This window comes from Myotis daubentonii, chromosome 14 (genome assembly GCF_963259705.1).
Source record: "Myotis daubentonii chromosome 14, mMyoDau2.1, whole genome shotgun sequence".
Taxonomy (NCBI): domain Eukaryota; kingdom Metazoa; phylum Chordata; class Mammalia; order Chiroptera; family Vespertilionidae; genus Myotis; species Myotis daubentonii.
In genome coordinates this window covers 18828401-18852158 of record NC_081853.1, presented here as the reverse complement: position 1 = coordinate 18852158, position 23758 = coordinate 18828401, and the positions used below count along the sequence as shown (strand labels likewise).

Below are 23758 nucleotides of genomic sequence, written 5' to 3'. Positions count from 1 at the left end.
CTAACCCCGTACAGGGATGAGGGAAGGCTTCCGAGAGGAGGTGGTAACTAAGTGAGGGGCTCCCTGGAGACTGAGGCGCTAGCCAGGCGTGATGTCCCAAGCAAAGGGAACAGCATGGGCAAAGGCCCAGAGGTGAGACATTGCAGGATATGGACTGGTAGGAACTGAAAGAAATTCTTCTCCCTGGAGCTGGGGGACTGGCCGGGGCAGGGGCTAAGCCACACTGAGCCTGGCTTTATCCTTTATCCTGAGAGAGCGGTGGTCAGCTTCGGGGCTGCGAGTGACCAGTCCTTGACACTTTAACAGGATTGTGTCGCTGCTGTGAAGAGAGAGAATTATTAGGGGTGAAGTGTGGGGTCCTGAGTAGAGGTGACTGCAGATGGCCAGACAAGAGACACCAGTGGCCCAGACCAGGGTGGGGACAAAGGAATGGGGAAGTCTGAGTGGGGCAACTGAGGCACTCAGGGGACAAAAGACCTGTACAAGCTTCCACAGTGACCTGGGCCTGAGTGGGGGGTGGGAAGTTGAACATGGGGACAGGGCAGAAGGCAGGTCTGCTTGGACCAGCCCAGGGACTGGGAATCCTGCCCCTACCCTCGGGGCATAGCTTCTGCCTGAGGGAAGAAAGTTCCTTTTTCTTCTTTTGTACCATAACTGTGCCCCCACCGCACCCCCACAGTGGCTGTGGTTCGGCCGCCACCCGCCTTCTTGAAAGCCTGGGGCAGGGGAGGATAGTGGAGGCTTCCCTGGAGCCCTGTCCTCTAGATTCCAGTGGCTTCATGTGGGTGGTGCAGAAGGAAGGGCTTGAGGAACAGTAGGGAAGACTGGGCATTTCTGCCACCCTCTTCCTTCCCACCACTCCCCCCACACACACACCCACATGCACATGCATATACAGCAGCTGGCACTTGGGTGCACACATGAGAATCCAAAGTCAGATTCCACAGAAAGCTCCCACTACAGACTCACACTTCCCTCAACTCCCCTCTTCAACCTTCCAGCTTTCCCTCCAGGGAGATGCCCTCGGAGCTAGGCGTGGCCCCCACACAGGAGCTACCCTCCATGGTTGCGCTGCAACATGAAGGAACTAGAGCAGACATCACATGAACACCCCAGGCTCCAGGTTGTGAAATCCGAGGCCCGGTTGAAAGTCTAGTTCGTCTTCTGTGCAAGGCCCCAAGCAGAGTCCCATATTGTCCCACACCTGACAGCTCCTGTGATCCTGGGCACAGTGCCTAAAGCCAAGGCCTTGGTTCCACGCTGGGGAAGCCTGTGCGGCTGGATTCAGCTGGCCTGAGCCCTCCCCCTCTTCCCCCTCCCCACCCCACCCCCGGACCTAGAGTAGTGATGCAAAGGACCCCACATGGGGCCCACGGAGGGCTTAGATTCTGTGCCCCAGTCCTTAAGCCAAATGCTTTCCAGAAATTCCAGAAATCCCAGCCTTCTTCCTCCCCTCCCTCTGCTGCCTTGGGATGACTGCACCATGCCCCAGGGCCCTGAGGGGCTGGCCTGGGAACTGGCTGTGTTTCTGGCCCCAAGGGCTCACCATTCCTGCTCCCCTGACCTGCCCATCAGCCTGGCCGCCTGCCTAGCTACTGTGGCCATCTTGGCCACAGACTCGGACCGCAGAAGCCTGTGGGCAAAGGCAGGGCCCAGGCGTGTGAAGGTGGTGGGGTGGGCAGTAGCCTGAGGGTGAGACTCAGCTCCCTGGGGAGGCTCCTCCTCTACCAATTTCTGCCTCTGCCCACCACAGGCTGCTGGGCATTGGGGAGGAGGCATGTCTCTGCCAAGGGAGCTCATTGAGGGAGATGAACATGAACAGCCCAGCTGCCTGTTTCTAGTGCTGAGCACAGGGCTGGGCACACTGCGCTCAACATTTCTGTCCATCTGCAGAGCAGCCCCAAGGGATGGGGGTTTTACAGATAAGGAAACAGGCTCAGAGAGGACTGGTTCTTGCTCAAGGTCACACAGCCAGTTAGTGTGGAGGTTCTTCCCACTCTGGAGCCTCTATACCAAGTGGTCGGTTTCTCAGCAGAGGCCCTGGACCCTGTGAGTGGGGATGGGGTTAAATTGAGGAGAGGGGCTCATAGGAAGCGAAGGGCCCCCTTGGTTAGGGGCAGGCATTTGGAAGGCGACCTGGAAGAGGGGCCTTGTTAGATGGCTAAGAGCTTCATGGAAAGGCATTCTCAGCCTGAGTAGAAGCAGGGACCTGGATGAGTGCCCCAGGGCCTCTCATAACCCCAGAGGACCTGGGACAGAGGGTGCTGGCTATGTGGGCACCTTGCTCAGGCTCTGCTGGTCCAACTGGCCCAACCACTTCTCTCCAGGCACTGGTCACAGCCCCTGCTCACAGCCCTGCCAAGAGTTGTTGACAAACCCTGGGTGAAGTCTTGGTCAGGAACCAAGACAATCCCCCTCATTCTGGTCGCAGGGCAAAATGATTAAGGGGTCTTGAGCCCCAGACGACTCTGCCACCTCCTTCAGGAAGCCTGCCTTGATTGTGCCCTCCAACACAACATCGACAGTGTGGAGGGGAGGTCTGTCTGGGGAGATGAAATTATCTGTGCAATTATGGGAGATTTTTACTTTGCTCTGTGAACTTGTCTTTGTTTTCCTTATTTGCTCTGGGTGGTTTTTTTGGTGTGTGTTTTTTTCTGAGAACAGCCTTTGTGTGTCATTACTCTTCTAGGTTTCTGTAACTCTCCCTCCCCATCTCCATCCCCTATGCAGCCCCCTGTCATCTCAGCGGTTCCCAGCTAGGGGACAGGCTGCGGTGCCTTGGGTGACACTCACACCCAGGACCTCGGTTGCGTCATTTATGAAATGGGCGTGTGTAAGTCTCCTTCGCTTTCCTGGACGGAGCCTGCAGCTGGGAAGGGCAAGAAGGAGAACAAGCCACCCAACAAGCCACCCGGGGCCCTAGCTGCCTAGCCCAGGTGGCTGCCCAACCGGGAATAGAGCCCGGCCTTTTATAGCCGGGCCCGCGTCACGTGACTGGGCGGGGCCTCCCGCCGGCTGAGGCGAGTGGGCGGGGCCACGGGCCTGCCAGTACCCGAGCGCAGAGCGGGACCAGGGAGGGGAGGGGGGTGTGCGCGGCACTCGTGTGCCTACGGTTTTCCCCCGCCTTCCCGCCTTTGGGGGCCACCCTCTAGCACAGCCCCACCCCAGCCCCCTGTTTCCCACGGGCCAACCTGGGCTCGGTGAGCTGCGAGCTCTGGAGGACTGCGGCTCGCACTGGCGAGAAGGCGAGAGGCGCGCGCAGCCCTCCCAGCCCTGCAGGTGACTGAGCCTTCGGCTCCCAGAGGTCAGACCTAGTGAGACCTGGTAGATCTGAACCGAGCGGGTTCTGTTGCTTGGGGGCTGTTCTACTTCTGTGTGCGAGGGAATAGCTGTCGCTCAGTGACTGACCCTAACAACACCAACACCCAAACTGACGCCCCTGCACACCCCTTTGGGGGGAAGTGGGGAGGAGTAGGGCACCCTGAAGAGGGGACTCACATGGCAGGGACTGTGCGGTGGTCGCTGTAGGACTGGGGCAGTCTAGGGGCTGCATACCCTGTGAGAGCCCCAGGAAAGCCCTGTGCCCTGCACTCCCAGAAAGCACCTTCCCCTTGTGTACCCCAAGTATTTCTCAAGTTTCACCCAAACACAGATGTACTGAGGACAGAATTTGGGGACTATTATAAGCCAGACCTCACCAACTCTTTGGCGGTTAACACCAAAATAGATTGAGCCTTGCGCCCAGTGCTTCATGAGCTTGATCTCTTCTATCCTCTTAACAACCCAATCAGGCCAATATTCGGTTTGTTATTTTTAAAATATTTTTATTGATTTTTTTACAGAGAGGAAGGGAGAGGGATAGAGAGTTAGAAACATCGATGAGAGAGAAACATCGATCAGCTGCCTCCTGCACACTCCCCACTGGGGATGTGCCCACAACCAAGGTACATGCCCTTGACCGGAATCAAACCTGGGACCCTTCAGTCCGCAGGCCGACACTCTATTCACTGAGCCAAACCGGTTAGGGCCCAATATTCTGTTATCATCTCCATTCCACAGATGAGAAGCTGAGGCACAGTTGAATCACAGGTCCAGGGCACAGCTGGAATGACACTTCCCTACCTTGTGGCACTGCCCCCAAGGCACAGCCCTTATTGTCCCCCTACCCAGTGCCTGAGGCTGAAATCCCTGCTCATGACCATCTTGGGACCCGAGGCACAGCCACAGGCATGTCCCAAGTGCCCTTCTCACCTGCTCTATCCTCAGTGGAACCCTCCAAGGCTCTGCCATCCCCACCAATTGCTCAGGAACACCATCCCTGCCTGCTAGCCTGGGCCTCTCACTGTAGAAACATGAGCCCTTTCTCCCTTGGCCAGGCTAGTCCTCTGGGTGTGATGGGGTAGCCCTGGCAGCCAGTTTCAGGGACAGGGATGGTGATACCGAGAAGCAGAAACAGAAAGGGAGTGAGAGGGGAAAGGCCAGGACAAGGGCCAACTCTTCACAGGCATCAAGTGGGGGACCTCATCCTGCCCATAGCTGGGTGGATTCCAGGGATAGAGGGAGGTCTAGGCCTTTTCTGTGCTTGGCTGGCTGAGTCCTGGACTTCCTATGTAGGGGTCTAGGGCCTGCAAATTATGGCCCCTGGGTGGGGTAGGAGTTGCAGGGGTCAGTTGGTCCTTCTCTGAATAAACCCTCTATTAGTTGGTTCCATTGTGTAATGGTTAGCACTCTGGACTCTGAATAAACCCTCTAGGGCAGTGGTTCTCAACCTTCCTAATGCCGCGACCCTTTAATACAGTTCCTCATGTTGTGGTGACCCCCAACCATAAAATTATTTTCGTGGCTACTTCATAACTGTAATTTTGCTACTGTTATGAATCGTAATGTAAATATCTGATATGCAGGATGTATTTTCATTGTTACAAATTGAACATAATTAAAGCATAGTGATTAATCACAAAAACAATATGTGATTATATATGTGTTTTCCGATGGTCTTAGGCGACCCCTGTGAAAGGGTCGTTCACCCCGAAAGGGGTCGCGACCCACAGGTTGAGAACCGCTGCTCTAGGGAGTCTGCAGAGGAATAGCCGTGGGCGAGTGTTAGGGATAGGAGTCTGGACACTGCCCAGTGCTATCCCTGATGGGCCCATTGCTTTGGCTGCAAACCTGGAGGAGGAGAAAGAGAAAGTACCACTTTTGGGTGGCTGCTATGAGCCCAGCCCTGCTTGCAGATTTATGTACCATGTCACAAGAGGCTATCAAGGGTTCTTCCCAGGCTGACAGCCTGTGACTCAGCAAAGTGACCATACCTGTATCCCTGACCAGTGTGAGCCGAGCCCTCACCACGCTGGCTGAGGCGCCACACACATCTCACCTAAACCCTTGGCATGGGTCTGTCATCAGTCCCTTTCACGAGTGAGGATTTAGGATCAGAGACGTGCGCCTGCCTGCTCAGGATCCTATAACGAGCATGTGGCACAGCCACGGCTTGCTGCCAGGCCTTCACAGGCCCCTCTAAGGTTGGTTCAGGCAGGTTATGGGGGCACAGAAGCAAGCTTATCTGGATCCTGCACTGATCCACCCAATGTGGTACACAAGAGCAGTTCTTGCCTACAGAGTGGCCCTATCAGGGCTTGGCCTGGACTTCCTAGACCCCACAAAAGCGTGTTCTCCCTGGGACCCCTAGTCCCAGGATCTGTCTTTGGAGGAAAACCCACCTGCATCCTCCTCTGCCCTGGCCACAATGTGGCCTGCATAATCCCGAGGGCCAAGAGTGTGCTTCCTGGTGTCTAGCCTAGCTTAATCTTGCTCCTGCAGTACCAGCCCCACTCGAAAGCAGTGGTGCTCAACAAGGAGTGAATGTTGGCCCCCAGGGAACAGTTGGCAGTATCGGGAGCCATTTTTATCTATCACAACTTGAGGGAGGGAAGTGCTACTGGCATCACGTGGGTGGGGGTAAGGGATGCTGCTGAACATCCTACCATGCACAGGACAGCGCCCACAACAAAGAATTATCCAGCCCCAAGTTCAGCAGTGCTGAGACTGAGAAACCCTGAAGTAAAACATGGGCATCGGAGCCAAGCAGACCTTGGTTTGAATCCTGCCTCTGCCATTTACTAGCTGTGTACATGCCCTTTGCCAAGTGGCTTTACCTGTCTCTGGTGATTGTCCATTTGCCCTTCACCAAAAGCGGCACTAATAGAGGCCTTCATCTTAAAGGGATTTGAGGACTCAACAGATCACACACATTTAATATCAAGCACAGGCCTGGCATGGGGGAAGCTCCATCATTGAGAGCCATTATTCTCATTTTCCATTTTCCAAGGTGAACCTAGGGTATGGGGAGCAAAGGTCTGGTGGCTGGACCTGGAGCTCTCACCAGCCAGCCCTCCCTCCAGGGGTGAGCCTATTGTGGATATTGTGGGAGAGGCTGGAGGGAGGGGCCAGAAAGGAAATGTGATCTCAGGTGGGCAAAGGTCAGTTGAAGCTCACCTTGCTCACTCTTCCCAGGGAAGCCATGGGGGGGGGGGGGGAGTGGGGAGGGACCAGGATGAATGCATACAAAATAAGGTCCCTTAGCTCAGCGAACTTCCATGCATTCACAGCTGGGCTTAGGGAGGAGTGGCATGTCAGTGAACACAACCCAGACAGATAGAGATATGGGGACGGGTGGGAAATGGCATCCTAGCTCTGGGAACAGCATATCCAAAGGTCTGGTTGTGAGAAGTAAGGTATAAGGCCTATTTCCCAAATGGTAGTCCAGTGTGGCTAGAAGGGTCCAGCTTGGTGAAAAGAGCTTGCCCCAATGGAGTGGGGGACAGGCATCAGGGCTGGGAATCTGAACACACCATTTTCAGACTAGGTCCTCCTTCCCAGGTATACCTCCTTGCTAGGGCACCAGGGCCACACCACTACTACCTCCCCACCACCCTCTCACCCCCGTCCCCCCAACACACACACACACACACACACACACACACACACACACACACACTTAAAACAGAATTTCAGGATCCACATCTCTGCCAGGTTCTCCATCCCTGGGGGTCACAATGGACATCCTCACCCCTCATCCTCACAGCCCTGTAACCTATACTTCTTACCAGGTACCCAGGTTCTCCCATCTAAACAATGTGACAGCCCTTCTGCCCCCATCCAGCCCCTCTTTTGTCCTGCCCCTCTGCTTCATCCCTCCTCCCAGAAACCCATTCCTTTGTAACAGCTGCCACCATCTGCTCCTTGAGAAGACCCAAGTCCTAGCCATGGCCTGTCTCAGCCATGGCCTCCTGCGTCAGCTCAGGCCTCCTCAGGATTGCCCCCATTTGCATCCCTTAGGCTTCAACTAAAAAGCTGTCTGGACTCTCCTCATCCCCTCTAGGTGGTCCCCCAGGAGGCCTGGGACCTGGAACTCTCTTCTTTGCCTCTGGAAAGTGAAATTTCACCCTGACTGGTTTGGCTCAGTGGATAGAGCGTGGGCCTGCGGATTGGAGGGTCCCAGGTTCGGTTCCCGTTAAGGGCATGTACCTTGGTTGCAGGCACATCCCCAGAGGGAGGTGTGCAGGAGGCAGCTGATTGATGTTTCTAACTCTCTATCTCTCTCCCTTCCTCTCTGTAAAAAATCAATAAAATATATTTTTAAAAAGTGACATTTCTTCGGAGTATAGAATAGAGCCAAGTCTTGACTTTCTGAGCTCTGGGGGCAGAGGAATAGACACCCTGGGCCGCACTTCGTCCCCAGACTTCAGTCCAGGAAATACTCAGTGAATGAATGAATGAATGGATGAATGAATGAATGAGTTATGCCCGACATCCAAGTTCCAAGTCTGGGAAGGAAGCTTAGCGCCTGCTAGGGGCGACGGAGAGCTCTGGAAAGCCTGGACAGGAGAGCCGGAGAGCGGGGGATCGGGTAGGGGCTGCTCTCAGAGTCGCCTGACCCGCGGCGGCAGACCAGCTAGTAGAACCTCCCGCCCGGGAGTCGTCCCAGCTCGTCTAGGGGCAGGGCTCAGACAGCCGGCTTGGCGACTGGCACCGAGCCCGGCCTCATCCACACTCCAGCCAACAGGAAGAGAAAAAGAGAGGCCCGGCGAGGCGGGCCAGCTGGCCGGTGGGGTGTCCCGGGCGTGAGCGCCGGGATCGGGGGAACCCCAGCCGGTGCCTCCCGGCCTGGGCGCGTGGGGCTGGGGCTGGGGCAGCGACCCCCGTCCTTGGCCTCCGCTGTAAAGGGGATCCTGCTAAGGGCTGCTGCACGCGCTGCTGGGGGCCGGGGGCGAGGCGTGCCGGGAGGACCGAGAGGCCTAGACCGGGTGATCCGCGCAGAGGGGGGGCGCGGGACCCCCCACCCCCCGCTCCCGGCGGGAGGAGGCGGGGCCTGCGCGGGGCGGGGCCTGCGCGGGGCGGGGCGGGGCCGGCCGGCACCTGGGTGAGGTTGCGCCGCCCCGCCCCTTCGTACTTCCGTGTGCAGCGGCTCGGGAGGGAGGCGCTGCCCCGGGGTCCCCGGAGCGACCACCGCACCCGCCGCCGCGCCGAGGCCGGGGTGATACTTCCCCAGCCGCCGGGCCGTCCCGGTCGGGGCCCCCCGACTCCCGCCCGCGCGCACGCCCCGGAGCCGGTCGGGAGCCGGACCCCAGCCGCCGCGACCCCAGGCGCCTGGCCCCGCGCCCGGAGGTGAGTGAGGGCCGAGCCCTGCGCGGGACCCGGGCTGCCCCGAGGGCGCGTCGCCCCTCCCTTCCCCCTCCCCGCTCCGGTTCCCGTTTCCGAAACTGAGAAACAGCCGCGGCCAGACCAAGTGCTGCCGCGCTCCGGGACCCGCCGGTGTCTCCGTCCCCCGTCTGTCTGTCTGTCCCTCCGTTCAGCCGCAGGGCTCGAGGCCAGCGCGCCCGTCTGCTCCCGGTCCTTCTGCCCGCCTGCGCCCAGCTCCTCCGAGCGCCCTCCCGTCCCTCCCGTCCCTCCCGTCCCTCCCGAATCCCCGGGATCCTCTCTCCGTCCATCTGTCCCCACCCCCTCCGTGTTCCCCTGTCCGCCCGTCCTTAAAGGAGTCCCGATCTGCCTGTCCTTCGCCCTCCGCGTGCCCCATCGCCCCACTCCAATCCACCTCCCGCCGCCCCTAGATCCTGTGCTCCTCTAGCCGCGCCCCCGGCCCACGCTCGCCCCCAGCCTGTCCCGCCGTCTCTCTCGCTACCGCGGGGCCCAGGCCTCGCCTCCCGCCCCTGGGTCCCTGCCCGGCCCGCGCGGCGCCTCCTCCTCGCTCTATCTCCTCTCAGGCTTGGAGTCTCGGGCTCTCCCTCCATCTGTCTCCGGGCTGGGCGTGGCTCGAGTCTCCGCCACCTCCCCTTCCCGCCTTGCCTGCTCTTCTGCTCCTCTGAGCCCCCTACCCTGGTGGCCTCTCCCCAATCCAGACCCCACGCCCGCGGGGGCCCAGCCAAGTGAGGGGAGGTGGTGGGGAGAGCCAGGGTGAAAAGGCAGGAGGCGAGCACCGTCAGAACTGCTCCAGTTCCCCAAATCCTCCACTGAGCCCCCCACGTAAACCCGATCGGACAGATTTGCTCAGAGTGGGATGTTGTCCCCTTCTCTGGTCCCTGCCTTGCACGCATGGATCCTGTCTCCTGGAGCTGATTCCTCTGTAGCTGGGCTTGTAGGTGTGTTGTGTGTCCGTGTGTGCTTGGGTGTTCTTTGTCGCTGTCTGGAACTTGGCCCTGTGTATCCTTTCTTGCCTGTGTGATTCGTCTGTGTGTATGTATGTATATCTGCTTGGGTGGTCTGAGGCTGTGTGTGCTGTGTGTGCTATGTGTTAGTGTGTTCTTTATCACCAGACTCCCCTCTAGGTGTTGGTGTGTGTGTGTGTGTGTCTTTATGTGCCCGTGTATGTGCATCCCTGTGCATCTGGACGGTCCCTTGTAGCACACTGGGTGTGTCATGGTGACCCACTAGCCATGAGTACATTTAAGCTATTGATTGTGGGAGTTCATGGTGTTAGGGTCCCCGCCCACCAGACTCATGTGTGAGTGTATCTGTTTTGTGTGTGTGTGTGTGTGTGTGTGCACCAAGGGAGGGGACTGGTCCCTTGAGTTTCCTCGTTCCTGCTGTGGACTGAGCTGGATTGTGGTGGACAGACCAGCAGAGGGCAGCTGGAGAGAGGGACTGGGTGGAGAGAGAGAGTGTGTGTGTATTGTGGAGGTGTTTGGACAGCTGTATCTGGCTATAGGGTGGTGGTGTAAGGGATCTGGTGTGTGACAGGACTGGGGCTGGGGGCGAGACTGGCGGTGTGGGCCTATGACTGGTGGGAGACTCACAGTCTGACTGTATGAAACTGAGTGTGTGTGCTCGGGGAGTAACTGATTGTGGGGAACCGAGAGTGCTTGGGCGTGGGTGTCAGGAGCAGGAGGGGAGGAAACAAGGTGTGTGGAGCCTGCGGCCTGGGGTGACAGTGCTGGGAGGGAAGGTGAGAGCCCCAGTGTGTTTGAGTGTGTGGGTGTGTGTATGTGCATGTGGGAGGCTGTGAGCGTTTGGGTGTGCACGCAGCACACCAAGCCCAGCCCTGGCTCCTGGGACGCGGGTGGCTCCCATCTCTCACCTATTCCCCAGGTTGAAAGACACCAGAGGACAAGGCTTGGGGGTTTGTAGTGTTGTGACTAAGACCTTGGACTCTGGATCCAGGAAAGACTTGGGCACAAAAATCACTGCCTGTTAAGGGACCGGAGCTAGGCCTCCCTAAGGCTGTTTCCTTACGTGCGGAAGGGAGAAAGTTGTGAGGGCAAGAGGGCCTGAGTCAGAGGTCCTTTAGCACAGCTTGGCCCATACTGAGTGCTCAGCACATGCTAAGTCTTATTTGGTGACCACTCACTTTCCTCCAACTGTATGGTCCCCATTCTCTTGGGTGCTGGGGCTAAATAAAAGCCTAGATAGTCCCCCAACCTAGTTTCTTGCTGGCGATGTATCTGTTGCTCCCCTCCCATCCCCTTGACTAGACTGCTTGTGGGAGGGAAGACAACTAACTAAGACCCCCCCCCAACCCAGCATATCCCTGTTCATCCCACATAATAACCCCCCCCCCCCCCCAGTCTCAGCAGTAGTGGTAAGGAAAGAAGGAGGGGCGGTGACTTGGAGAGGTGACTCCAGGGCACTGACACCATTTAGCTGGCACAGCTAATTGGAGTTTAAATTAAAATTAGAAATAACTTAAAGTACAAACAAAAAGATAAGGATGCCTCAGCCCCAGGGATGGTGATGGGGGTCTTCAGCTGGAAGAGGGGTTCATATCTGGGGAGGGGAATCTTTTGTGGAGGCCTGGCCTGCAGAAAAAGTACTCTGGGCACCAGGGACCTTGTTGCCTTTGCCATTCTTTCCTTCAAGAATCTCTCTGAGGCTCAGTTTTTTGTTTGATTTGTTTTGTTTTTGCTGTATAATGGGCACAGCAGTAATATGAGAATCGCCTCAACTAGAATGTGCACAGCAAGGAGCAAAAACATGCCACTATTCATTTGTCACTCCCAATTTGAGTCCAGCACAGGAGCTGGCATGCCACATCATTGGAGCCTCAGAACCACGTGGGGAGATGTATTCTCCCCATTTTAAGGATGAGACAAACTGAGGCCCAAAGGAATTCCCCAGGCCACAAAGTGGTCATAATTGACTGCACCCTACTTCTCCCAGGCCCACAGGGCAACCACTTGCAGACAGGAGGATTAGGAACAGAGTTCTTGCTGTTTCTATATGTAGCCTGGAAAGGCTCTGAGGACTGAGACAGCGTTCCAACCCCCAGCATGGAGTGAATGCATAACCAGTGCCCTGGCAAAGGTTGGGCCCAACACCCTGTTTCACAGAAGAGAAAGTCAAGTTCAAAGAGACCTGAAGTCTTAGAGTCAGACAAGGCCGAACCAGGAGTGTGTTGGTTGTGCTGGGGAGAGCCAGTTTGGTGATGCTTCCCCGCTCAGCTCTTTTCTCTTGTTCCTGCAGGTCTACTGGGAACTGGCCCAGGTGAGGGCAGCAGGCCTACTTTTCCTGGTGGTTGTTGTGTGGTGGCGGTGGTGGCAGGAGCCAGGACTAAGGGCAAGGGGGAGCCGGGAGCCCCAGGTAAGACTAGATCCTCTTAGGCAGATGGACAGTGGACAGGGTGGACTTCCTCCCCTTCCGCCCTGGAACTCGGTGGGCAGCATACAGAGTCCTGGGTTTGGGTGTGGGGCCTGGGTGCCCAGAGGGGGCAGCAGTTTGCCCTGCGAGTGAGTGCTGCCTACCTGGAACTGGCTTCTGGCCCAGCAAAGGTTTTGACCTTGGAGCTCAGCAGCCTGGGGCCCAGCAGTACTCTGGGGTGAGTAGTAGTGACACTTTGCTGGTCAGTTAGAGAGAAGGTGTATGAGAGCCAAGGGTTGCAGGTGGGTGTGTCCGCTTTTCCATGGTCGCTTATCTCTGCTTCAGGCTGTCCTCATAATCACACAGGGAAACTGAGGTTTGCCCTGGGTCCTCCAGTGAGTGGGTATGACACTAACCTGGGAATGGAACGAAGTCTCCCAGCTCCTGGTACAGTGAGCTCTCTTCTACACCCATTCCTGCATCTCCCCAGCCTCTCTGGGGCCAGAGGAGGGATTCGAAATCTCCCTCCCCAGCCTTCAGATTCAGGATGAGCTGGGCAGAGTTGCTAAGGGGTAATGGGGAAGGCTGCCGTCTCTGTGGCCCCTTACAAAGCTAGAAATTCTTTTCTTTGCAGCCAGCCTTGCCTCCTTCAGTTCCCATTGTAAGGAAGACAGCCCTGTGAACTCACCCATTGGGTGTCCGAGCCCAGTGAGCGGGATTCTGGGGCATGGTGGGAGATACTGAGGGCACAGAACCCAGGGAGTGACAGTGGGGAGGGGTGGCAAAGGTGGTCTTTTCTCCAGGAGTCCTTTCTGATCATTTCCCCATTCCCATCCCTACAAGTCTTAGGGGTCAATAGACAAGTGGGCCTTACTAGGGGGTGGGGTGCAGGGGTGGGAGTGGGGGGCTGAACGAAAACAGGGTCTCCATTAGATCTTCTGTTTATTCGACCTACCTGCAAACCTGGTGGGGAGAAGGTGATGTGCTCTTGGCTGCTGGGCCTATGCTATCTGAGTTCAGGGGCCCCTCCCCTCTGAGCACTGAGCCTCATTCCCTAAGAAGTTAAGTTAATTAGCCTTGGAGCCAGCCCACTTTCTTTAAAAAAAAAAAAAAAAAAAAAAAAAAAAATATATATATATATATATATATATATATATATATATATTTTAAATTGATTTTTAGAAAGAGAGAAAGGGAGACGGTGAGAGAGAAACATCAATGGGAGAGCAAAATATCAATCCGCTGCCTCCTGCAGGTACCTCACTGGGATCAAGCCCGAGACTCAGGCGTGTGCCCTGACCAGAATCACACTACCAACCCTTTGTGCACAGGACGAAGCTCAGCCAACTGAAACACACCAGCCAGGGCAGAGCCAGCCCACTTTCAACTCTAAAATATTCCCGACCTAGCCCTAGCTGGTTTGGCTCAGTGGATAGAGCGTCAGCCTGTAGACTGAAGGGTCCCGAGTTTGAATCCGGTCAAGGACCTGTGCCTGCGTTGCAGGCTCAACCCCCAGTAGGGGGCATGCAGGAGGCAGCCAATCAATGATCCTCTCTCATCATTGATGTTTCTATCTCCCTCTCCCTTCCCCTCTGAAATTAATGAAAAAATATTTTTAAAAAATAATAAAGAAATAAAATAAAATATTACTGACCTAGTTGGCATAGACCAGCCGTGGGCAAACTACGGCCCGCGGGCCGGATCCGGCCCGTTTGAAATGAATAAAACTAAAAAAAAAAAAAAAAAAAGACCGTACCCTTTTATGTAATGATGTTTACTTTGAATTTATATTAGTTCACACAAACACTCCATCCATGCTTTTGTTCCGGCCCTCCGGTCCAGTTTAAGAACCCATTGTGGCCCTCGAGTCAAAAAGTTTGCCCACCCCTGGCATAGACATATACTCACAAAAATTGAGGCTGCACTTGGCACCCATGCCCACAAGTGCCTGCACATGCACGTGCGCATGTGTACACAGGTGTTCACATGCACTCACCCACAGGCATGCTCCGACATGCACACAGATGCTCACCCAGTCACCATGCACTCAGATGCCTGCCCACACACCACACTGTGCCCATTCCGGGTCAGGAAGGGGGGATCCTTGGTCAGAGTCACAGCCCAGCTTGTATCTGGCACTGAGAGTGAGGTTTGAGGGTGGCTGTGACCACAGGTGCTCCAAGGGCGGGAACACAATGGAAAGTGGGCTCTGCCCAGGCATTCACGAGCTATCCTGCCCAGCTGGCCCAGTCCTCCAGGCTGATTAGGGCTTGGCAATGGAGTTGGAGCAAGGGTGTGGGGGAAGGGCCATGTCAGCTGTGCCGGCACCGTTTGTGGCTGCTGCCACAGAGGAGGAAGTGGGCTGCCTGTGGTCATTGGGCCACGGTGCTCACAGGCTGGGGAGGGAGGGGGTCCCACTGTTCTTCAGGGTCCCACAGCGTGCATGCCTGGTGGAAGTGGAGGGCGGGAATGCAGAAAGGGTCCTTCTCTTGGGCGGTCTGTGCACTTTCCAAGGACTGGGCCCAGGGGAGAGGCCCGTCTATCCGAGGGGTTTCCGGAGGCTCACTTCCTCTGGGCTGCCCAGGATGTGGTTTCATAGCAGGACTGACCAGCCTTCCATCTGAGGCTTGCCCTGCGGCCTTGCCTGTGAGGGAAACAGCATTTGGCCAGTGGATTAGGCCGACTGACCAGGCTTTCCAGTGCCAGGGCTGGCCAGGCCTTGATGGAGGCTCGGGGAGCCCTCTGCCATGAAACCCTCCACAATCCTGGCTTCAAGGCAAGGCTCAGAGCGTTAGGTCCGCGGGCACAGCCCCCTGCGTGTGAGTGGCCATGGCTGGGCTGCATCTCTGGGATGAGGTGGCTCCAAGCAGTTGTATGAATGAACCCGGGCAAGTGGCTTTGATGCCCAGTGCCTCAGTTTCCCCCTCTGACAAATGAGAGAATGATAGCCTTTGCCTTTGTGGGGTTGTGCCAGAAACAGCAGATAATGCATGCAAAGTAGCTAGCACTGTGCCTGGCACATTGTTCGTAGTTATGTAAAGCACTTAGCACCCGGTTCATGTAACTGTTCACGACACAGCGAGCGGTGCTTGCTGGGGTTATTATTTCAGATGGCCTGGGCACTGGCCCAGTGTCACAGGGCCAGGTGGCTGAGAAGCCGGGCCCCTGGCTCCCTTCCGCCTTCAGAGGCCATGCTGGAGCGGGAGGGTTCCGTGGGTCCGGTAGGTTCTGTGTCCTCCGAGAAGAGGAGCTCCAGGGTGGAGCAGCTGTGCCCACTCAGGGGCCCAGCCCCCTCCTGCTCTGCTCCCCCTCGCTCTCTTTCAAAGAGAGGAAAATAGGTCTCATGACAAATAGAGGGGAAAGGCAGTCGGAAGCTGCCTGCTGCCCCCTCAGGCCTCCCCCCCCCCCCCGACTTCCCCGCTTACCTCATCCCCCTCCCCACTCCGCCCAGGACATTGGGCTTGGAGAAGCTGAGGCTGGCAATGAGGGGGTGGATGGTGAGCCCTCCTGCCAGCCTGCCTACACTTCAGACCCCTGGAGTCAGTCTTTGGACTGGGGATGGAGGCGGACATCTGGGGCTGATGGCGGCTAGAGGAGTGGGGAGAGCTAGAAATACCCGCCACACACACATCCTTGACAAATGCCAGTGGATGGCAGGACCCTGCCTGTCTCTCAGAGAAGGTTGAGCTGAGCTTTGGCCTTTGCTATCCAGTGCCAAGAGGCTTGGGACCTCAGGTGTGGGAGTGGTAATGATGGTGGGGTAGTTGGCAGGTGCTGGGAGGCTAGAGGGCTGGAGATTGGCATTTCCCCGGACTAAGAGTGTGAGGGCATCCTGAAGGTTTAGGAGCAAGGCCTCTGCAGGCATCAGACAGACCTGGGTTCACATTCTTGCTGGATATGCACTGGCTGTGTACTTTTGAGCCAGGGACTGGACTGCTGTGAGCCTCAGTTGCCTCATCTATGAAATGGGTCATTGTGACCAGGGCAGAGGAGTAAAGGAAGGCAGTGGCTGAGGAGGTCAGGGAGGTAATGAAGGAGGTTGGGTGGGCAGGACAGGAAGCGGAGTCTGGGTTTATCAGATGGGGAAATGGGGAACACTGGGGGCTTAGACGGGGGGTGATGAGATCTTAAAAGACCCACCTAATTACTGAGGCAGAAGACTGTGGGGGCCAGACCAGAGGATGGAGAGCAGTGAACAGGCAGGTGCAGGGCCTGGGGCGGTGGGGGTGCAAAGATGGGGGCATCAGGCGGAGAGAAGAATGGACTTCAGGATAGACTGCAGAGGCAGAAATGATGGTGTGGCTGTGTAGGGAGGAAGGGGGAGGAGGAAAATGACCCCCAGGTGTCTGGCCTGAACTACTGGGCAAGCACTGGTGCTGCTGGGAGATGGGGGCACTTGGGTGGGGAACATCAGTAGGTCTGTTTTGGATGTATTTGAGAACCTCTAGATCAGTGGTTCTCAACCTTCCTAATGCCGCGAACCTTTAATACAGTTCCTCATGTTGTGACATCCAACCATAAAGTTATTTTCATGGCTACTTCATAACTGTAATTTTGCTACTGTTATGAATCGTAATGTAAATATCTGATATGCAGGATGTATTTTCATTGTTACAAATTGAACATAATTAAAGCAGAGTGATTAATCACAAAAACAATATGTAATTATATATGTGTTTTCCGATGGTCTGAAGCGACCCCTGTGAAAGGGTCGTTCGACCCCCAAAGGGGTCGCAACCCACAGGTTGAGAACCGCTGCTCTAGAGCGTGGTGAGGTCAGGGAGGCAGATGGTTCAAGAAGGTCTGGGCTGAAAACCAGGAGGTAGCATGCACAGCCCAGGCTGGGGAGGAGAGGGTTCAGCGGGCCTTTGGTGGAGGCACTGGGTCCAGGTCCAGATGACTGTCCTTTGAAGGTCCCTGCCAAGGTGCCCCGGAGGGCAGGCTTGTGGTGGCTGAGCTGCTGTTTTCACAACAGCCCCGGAAGCTTTGGATCATGTCTGTGGCTGTGTTGGGTAAACAGGTGCAGTGGAGCAGCCAGTCGACAAGGCCCAAGGCTGGCTCAGATGTCTGCTTGCGGTGGGCTGTGGGTGTTGGGGGCTGGTGGGTGGCGGGGAGAGAGGAGGATTGCAGGATCTTGTAGTATCAGGGCTGGAGGAAGCTTAGAAGTATTCATTGTCAAGACAGGGAAACTGAGGCCCTGAGAGGGACAGCAGCTGGCCTGGGGCCTGCCAGCGGACTCGGGCTTCCTTTGCCCAGCCCAGTCTCTTCCCAGAGCAGCAGACAGAGCAGGTCACTGCAGGGCTGGGTGGCTTGAGAGAGCCCCTTTACCCCTGGATCCAAAGAAGTTTGGAGGCTCCTGGGAATGGGGCTAGGAGCTGCACTCAGCACAGCCTCCTAGGCTGGATCATTCCCTTTTACAGATGACGCCAGGGCGCCATGGCCAAGCTCTCAGGGCACCCAGGGCAGGCCAGATCTGAGCTAGACCTGCCCAGCGCACACCCAGGCCCCCACCTGCCAGGGGACGGCACACATAGTCCTGCCTTTCTCCAACTTTCTTCTGATCCCTAAAGTGCGGGGGCATCATCTGGGCCCACTCCCCTTGTGGGGATTGACGACAAAAGCCTTAGGGGGCCATCTCCCCTTCTCGCAAACACAAAGATGATTGTCAACAATCAGGAGAATCATGGCACCTCTGTGGGTGCAGAGAGAAGGGCTGAGGGGTAGACTCGGGGCCTGTCCCTGTGGGGGCTGGTGGAGGAGCTGTTCCCTCCCCCACCACGTGCACGTGCCCTTGCCCCACTGGAGGCCAGATGGACAGTGCTGGGGCTAGAGAACCAGAGGGTCCCTCTCTGCCTCCCCCGGGAGCAGCCCTGTTGGCTTTGTGGCTTTGGGTAAATTGCTCCACCTCTCTTGGTCAGTTTCTGCCCAGTGAAGGTCATGTGTGGGGTGCCTGGCATAGCCATCCCACCTGCACAGGTTCAAGCCCTCCCCTTCTGTGTGCCAGGCCTGTGACTGCCTCATCCTCATCCTCATCCTCATCCTCATCCTCATCCTCATCCTCCAGCCTCTGCTGACTTCCCCTCAGACAGGGGGCAAGAAGGCAATGAGCCTGACCCTCCCACTCCTTCCCTGACCCACTTTGGACTTTGTTCTGGGCCAGCAGGGACTTCCTCCGCCTCCCTCAGTGGGGAAGCCCAGCCTGCCCGACACCCAGCTGCCCTCCCTTCTCCCTCATCTCCCAGCCACTGTGCCCCAGGAGCTGCCTTAAGAAAAGCTACATTTGGACTTTCCTGGGGCCAGATCCTAGTCAGACAAGTGTGGGTCTCTTCAAGGCTTGTGCTTATCTTTGAGCATGTGGGTCTCTCTGTGCGATAAATGCAGGAGTGTAGTAATGCCCTGTGTGGTCTGCCTGGGCCTGGATGTCTGTCGACACCTGAGAGCCAGTGAGTCGGGTGTGTTTCTCAGCGTGTGTGTCACTTGAGTTGTCATAGGCGTGTGTATATGCCTGTGGCTGCAGCTGTCTGTGTGCATGTCCAACTGCAGGCAGGCTCCTCGTGTGTAACTGTGTTTGGGTTGGTGGGTGTGCCATGTGTGCCATGTGTGTGGTTATTCTGGGAGAGGACCTGACCTGCCCCCACCCTGGCTCCTCACAGAGGCCCCCTTGTCCTCAGTCCTGCCATGAAGGGCCCTTTCTTCCTCCCTCAGAGGTACTCAGGGGTTTCTCCCTGTGGCTGAGCCAAGGGCGTCCCCAATCCTACGGCTAGCTGGGGGACTCAAAACCTGTGCCTGGTGTGGGTGATGCCCCTGAGGAGGTCCCCCCCCCCCCCACACACACACATCCTGGCAAGAGCAGGTGTGAGCCGATGCCAGCCAGGGTTCCAAGTCCTGCTTCGCAGACTCTTCCAGACCCTCTGGCTGGGCAGGCCCATGGCACCTCTGCTCATCCTCAGACTGAAGCTCTCCTTGACCCCCCAGCCAACAGGACCTCCAGCTCCCATGCTGCCCCAGCCCCTCTCCCTCCCTTCATCCTGCTCACTGCCTGAGCAGTGGTCATAGCCTCCTCTAAGTACATATTTATGTGACTGTCCCCACCAAGCTGTGAGGTCTATGGGTCTGGCATGTCTTGTCACTCTGGTGTGGAGAGCTGGGGCGGCCTGGGGCTGGGGTGGGCTGCCCCCCATCATGTGCAGATTTCACATGCATGTGTTTTCTGGGAAAGAGGGCCCAGGTCTTTCATTGGCTCTTAAGGTATAGTCACCCCTTTTGCCACTGCAAGTTTCAGTCACGCTGCCCACGCCTCTCCACGGAGTCCCCTCTAATTCCAGGGGGCTGGGCCCACAGTGGACTTTTTGAATGTCCCTGGGACAGTTAGGTGTTCTCTACGGGCTGAGAAGGGTGAGCTAGAGGCAGAGACACTGCCCAGACAACAGACCCAAGTCCTCCACAGCAGCAGGATCCCAGACACCTGCACAGGGTCCCTGCTGGGATGGGTGGGTGGGTGTGGGGGGGAGTAGGGGATGGGCATGGTGCCAGGGGGCACCTGGCTTCTTGGGAAGTATCCAGGGCTTCTTTTAGAACTGTCTGGAAGGATACATAGGGCTGCAGGGGGACATTCTGAGGGAACTGCATATGCAAAATCAGGGAGGCTTGAAAGTGGGGCACAGGCTGAGGCAGTGGCTTTCTCCAAGGTCAGCGGGAGCCAGGAGCTCCCAAGCTGTGGGGAGAATGAATAGAAAGGTGCCAGGAGTGGTGGCAGGGAGGAGGGGTCTCTGGGGAAAGGGAGGAGAGTCTAGGCCAGCAGTCGGCAAACTGCGGCTCGCGAGCCACATGCGGCTCCTTGGCCCCTTGAGTGTGGCTCTTCCACAAAATACCACGTGCGGGCGCGCACGTACAGTGCGATTGAAACTTCGTGGCCCATGCGCAGAAGTGGGTTTTCGGCCTGCACGAGTCTATTTTGAAGAAGTACTGTTGATATTTTGGCTCTGTTGACTAATGAGTTTGCCGACCACTGGTAGGCCATTAGCAGTTCTGTTTTGATTGAGTTATTGTAGTTTTCCATTGACCTTAACTACAAGGCAGGCTAATGCCCAGAGAGATGCCCTCAGGCAGTGGTTCTCAACCTTGGCTGCACATTAGAATCACCTGGGAATCTTTTTAAAATCCTGATTTCTGGGCTTCATCCTCCGAAAATTCTGTTTCTTTGTTACTAATGTTGTAGCCCCACCCCATAACAAAGAAACAGGATTTCCGGAGGATGAGGCCCAGAAATCAGGATTTTAAAAAGATTCCCAGGTGATTCTAGAACCACTGCCCTAAGGCTGTGGTCGGCAAACTGCGGTTCGGGAGCCACATGCGGCTCTTTGGCCCCTTGAGTGTGGCTCTTCCAAAGCCTTAGGAGTACCCTAATTAATTTAATAACAATGTACCTACCTATATAGTTTAAGTTTAAAAAATTTGGCTCTCAAAAGAAATTTCAATCGCTGTACTGTTGATATTTGGCTCTGTTTGACTAATGAGTTTGCCGACCACTGGTCTAGACAGTGGCTGGTGTATGTGGGGTGAGGGAGCGGATGAGAAGGAGCCTTGGGGATGAGGCCCCTGTCCTGGGGAGGAGCAGGTGTGGGGAGCACCCCCTGCTGTGGGACCGTAGCTGGTCCTCCTCCCAGGACAGGACTGGGCACATGGAGGCTGGCGTACAGGCCCTGGTGGGGGCCTTGCTTGGAAGGTCTGCTTACCCTTCCTCCCCGCCCCCTGCTCTTCTCGCTGGGCCCACTTCCTGGGTTGTGAAACCCTTGTGGCCTCCTCACTTGCTTCCGTAGGGGAAGGCCGCCTGGGGAGGCCATCCTCCCAGCCAGGCTGCTACCCGCCTGCCCAGCTTGGCAGCTTCCGCCACACCCGGCCCCTGCCCTGTTGCAACTCTGCCAGGGCCAGCCCCGCTCCCTGCTGCTGATCACACTGCCGCTCACTCCTCTTTCCTTCCACCGCCTGGGCCTCGTGTGACCCCACCCCCACCCCCTCCTTCATTCAACCTTCAAGGCCTTTGTGGGCTGGACTGCGCAGGTCCAAGCAGGGTCTGCGTCTCTAGGAGGGCCTAGTCCAGTGATGGCGAACCTATGACACGCGTGTCAGAGGTGACGCGCGAACTCATTTTTTTGGTTGATTTTTCTTTGTTAAATGGCATTTAAATATATACAATAAATATCAAAAATATAAGTCTTTGTTTTACTATGGTTGCAAATATCAAAAAATTTCTATCTGTGACACAGCACCAGAGTTAAGTGAGGGTTTTTCAAAATGCTGACACGCCCAGCTCAGAAGGTTCGCCATCACTGGCCTAGTCTGACACCACCGCCACCCAGTCTTGGTGGTGCTTTCTGTGGGCGGGCAGCAGGCTCTGCCCCAAGGCTGGGCAGGGGAGGGTTGCTTTAGAGGGGGCATCTCTGCTCCTCAGGGGTCTGTTTAATGGAGCAGAACTCAGACCCCCAGGGGGCCTCAGCTGATGTCTCCTCACCCTGGTTTACTGGAGCTCTGCTGGCCACCTCTCACTTGCCTGGCACACTTTCTAAGGGACCCTCCCTCCAGGTTCACACACTCCAAAAGCCTGGCCAAGGCCTTTCTTCTCAGGCCCCCTCTGCTCCTCTGTCCAGTGGGTATCACCCTGTGGCCTGTGAGGCAGAATCAAATGCCAGGGAAGGGCTGGGGCGGAGGGGCCAGGTCAGCTCTGCGGGCTGGGGGACCCTCACTGTCTTTGGTTTCCCGTCTATACGTTCACATCAGTCTCTAAAGGCCCATCTCTTGGAGATAGTTTGGCTTGCTGGGTTTTATTTTTCCCCTTTAACAAAGTCGTTATCAAACAATTTACACACAAGTGTAGAACAGTTAGAAAATGCATTCCTGTTCCTGGTGGTGCCACCCCTCAGGCTATGTTCCCTCCACGCCTCCTTTGCTGGAACACACTCATGTGCACGCATGTGGATGTGTAACATGCATATTTGTCCTCTGTGTCCTGGGCGCTCCAACCAGTCAGCCCGACTCTGGTCAGCTCCATGCCAGCCTTACCCACTGCCCCAGACTGGCTGGAGCAGGTTTCCATCGCCCTGAGGAGGTGCCCTGCTCTGGCCTGGCCTAGCACCACCTCTTCTCTCTGGTGCTGGTCTATGCCAGGGTGAGGAGCCTTTTCCCCCCGGGACTGGAATCCAGTATTGCCAAGCCTCCCCTGTTTTGAAAACGGGAAGCTGACCCAAGCAGCTGGGACAGGAGGGAAGGCAGCAGTTCAGGGTCTGTACCACCCTCATTGTATAGAAGGGGGTGTCCTCCAGGTCAGCCTAGGACCAGCCTGCAGGGGGCTGGGTGGATAGACTCTGATCAAGCACAGGTACCTGTCTCCTGCTGTCTTCACCTCTCTGTTTTCTCTGTCCTCATGAGTGTGCTGTGTGTGCTGCCCCTGGCCCATTTATTTCTCCACTTCTGCCCCCTTTCTCCCTTCATCTCCTCTTTCTGACATGGCACACTGGGAAGAAGGTGGCAGGCCTGGATTCAAGTCCTCCTTCCACCATTTCCTGTCTATGTGATCTGAGGCAAATCACTTAGCCTCGCTGAGCCTGTCTTTTCATCAGTAAAATACCCATCCTCTGGATCTGCACAGGGATAGAAGATGCAAATGCCATTACACGGCCTCAGAAAATGACAGTCCTTGCCGAATCCGGCTTGGCTCAGTGGCTAGAGCGTTGGCCTGCAGACTGAAAGGTCCCAGATTCGATTCCGGTCAAGGGCATGTACGTTGGTTGCGGGCACGTCCCCAGTGGGGAGTGTGCAGGAGGCAGCTGGTCGATGTTTCTCTCTCATCGATGTTTCTAATTCTCTATCTCTCTCCTTTCCTCTCTGTAAAAACTCAATAAAATATACTTGAAAAAAAAGAAAAAAAGAAAAATAAAATGACAGTCCTTATAAGTGGGGGCTCTGAGATTGGCACCCAGACGCTTTGACTCCAAGTCCAGTGCTCTCTGCTTCATTGGGCTGCCTTCACTTCAGGTTAGAGAGGAGGCTCAGAGCCCACAGGCAGCCGGGAAAGGCCTGGCTGGCCTCTGCTGGCTCCAAGGAGATGGTCCCCACGGAGCCCTGTGCGGGGTCCAGCCCCTGCCACCTCCATGGCCCTGCAGAGTGGTGATGAGGCTGAGCCAGTGGCCTTCCTCTGGGGCCTGTGAGCCTGGGCCTATTTGCATGGGGCTATAAATAGTTGGCACACCTTGCTTTTGTGCCGTTATTTTACCTCCTGGCCTTCCCACCAGTGTTCAGACGCCCTGTGAGGTAGGTGGGCAACCCTGGCTCCACTGTGCAGTGGGGGGCTGGTGTGCAGGGCCCCAGTGCCCCTCAGCGTCACACAGCGATGGAAGGAGATACTGGCTCATGGGGTCTCTCTCCCTCCTGGGGTCTGGGCAGTAAAGTTGGGGTAGAGGAGGTGGTAGAGCCTGGCAGGACCATGCTCTGGTTTTAGACCTAGGAAGTTTGGGCTTGGTGACCTAACCATAGGGTTACTGCCAACGAGGCCCAGGAGGTCTCCCTCCATGTGGCACTGTGGCCTGGTGGTACAGGTTTGGGGCCAGGGCCCACTGTGGTTGTGGTTTTCCCCTGGTGGCTTCTAGCTAACTGTGAGCCAGCAGCTGCTCTGAGTGTGGCTGCAGAGAGCTAG

The 23758-nt window shown here is 56.4% G+C and overlaps 1 protein-coding gene across 4 annotated transcripts in view; it reads left to right on the top strand.

Annotated features, from left to right (window-relative positions):
• The first annotated feature begins 8433 nt into the window (after nt 1-8433).
• PRKCD (protein kinase C delta) overlaps nt 8434-23758 on the top strand; it is a 31178-nt gene continuing 15853 nt past the window's right edge. For 2 of the 4 annotated variants that reach the window (XM_059663289.1, XM_059663286.1), the window contains exons 1-2: nt 8434-8667; nt 11956-12072. The gene's annotated coding sequence lies outside the window, so the exon portion shown is untranslated. The remainder of the gene's footprint in view (nt 8668-11955; nt 12073-23758) is intronic. The other 2 variants (XM_059663288.1, XM_059663287.1) reach the window with 2 other exon arrangements.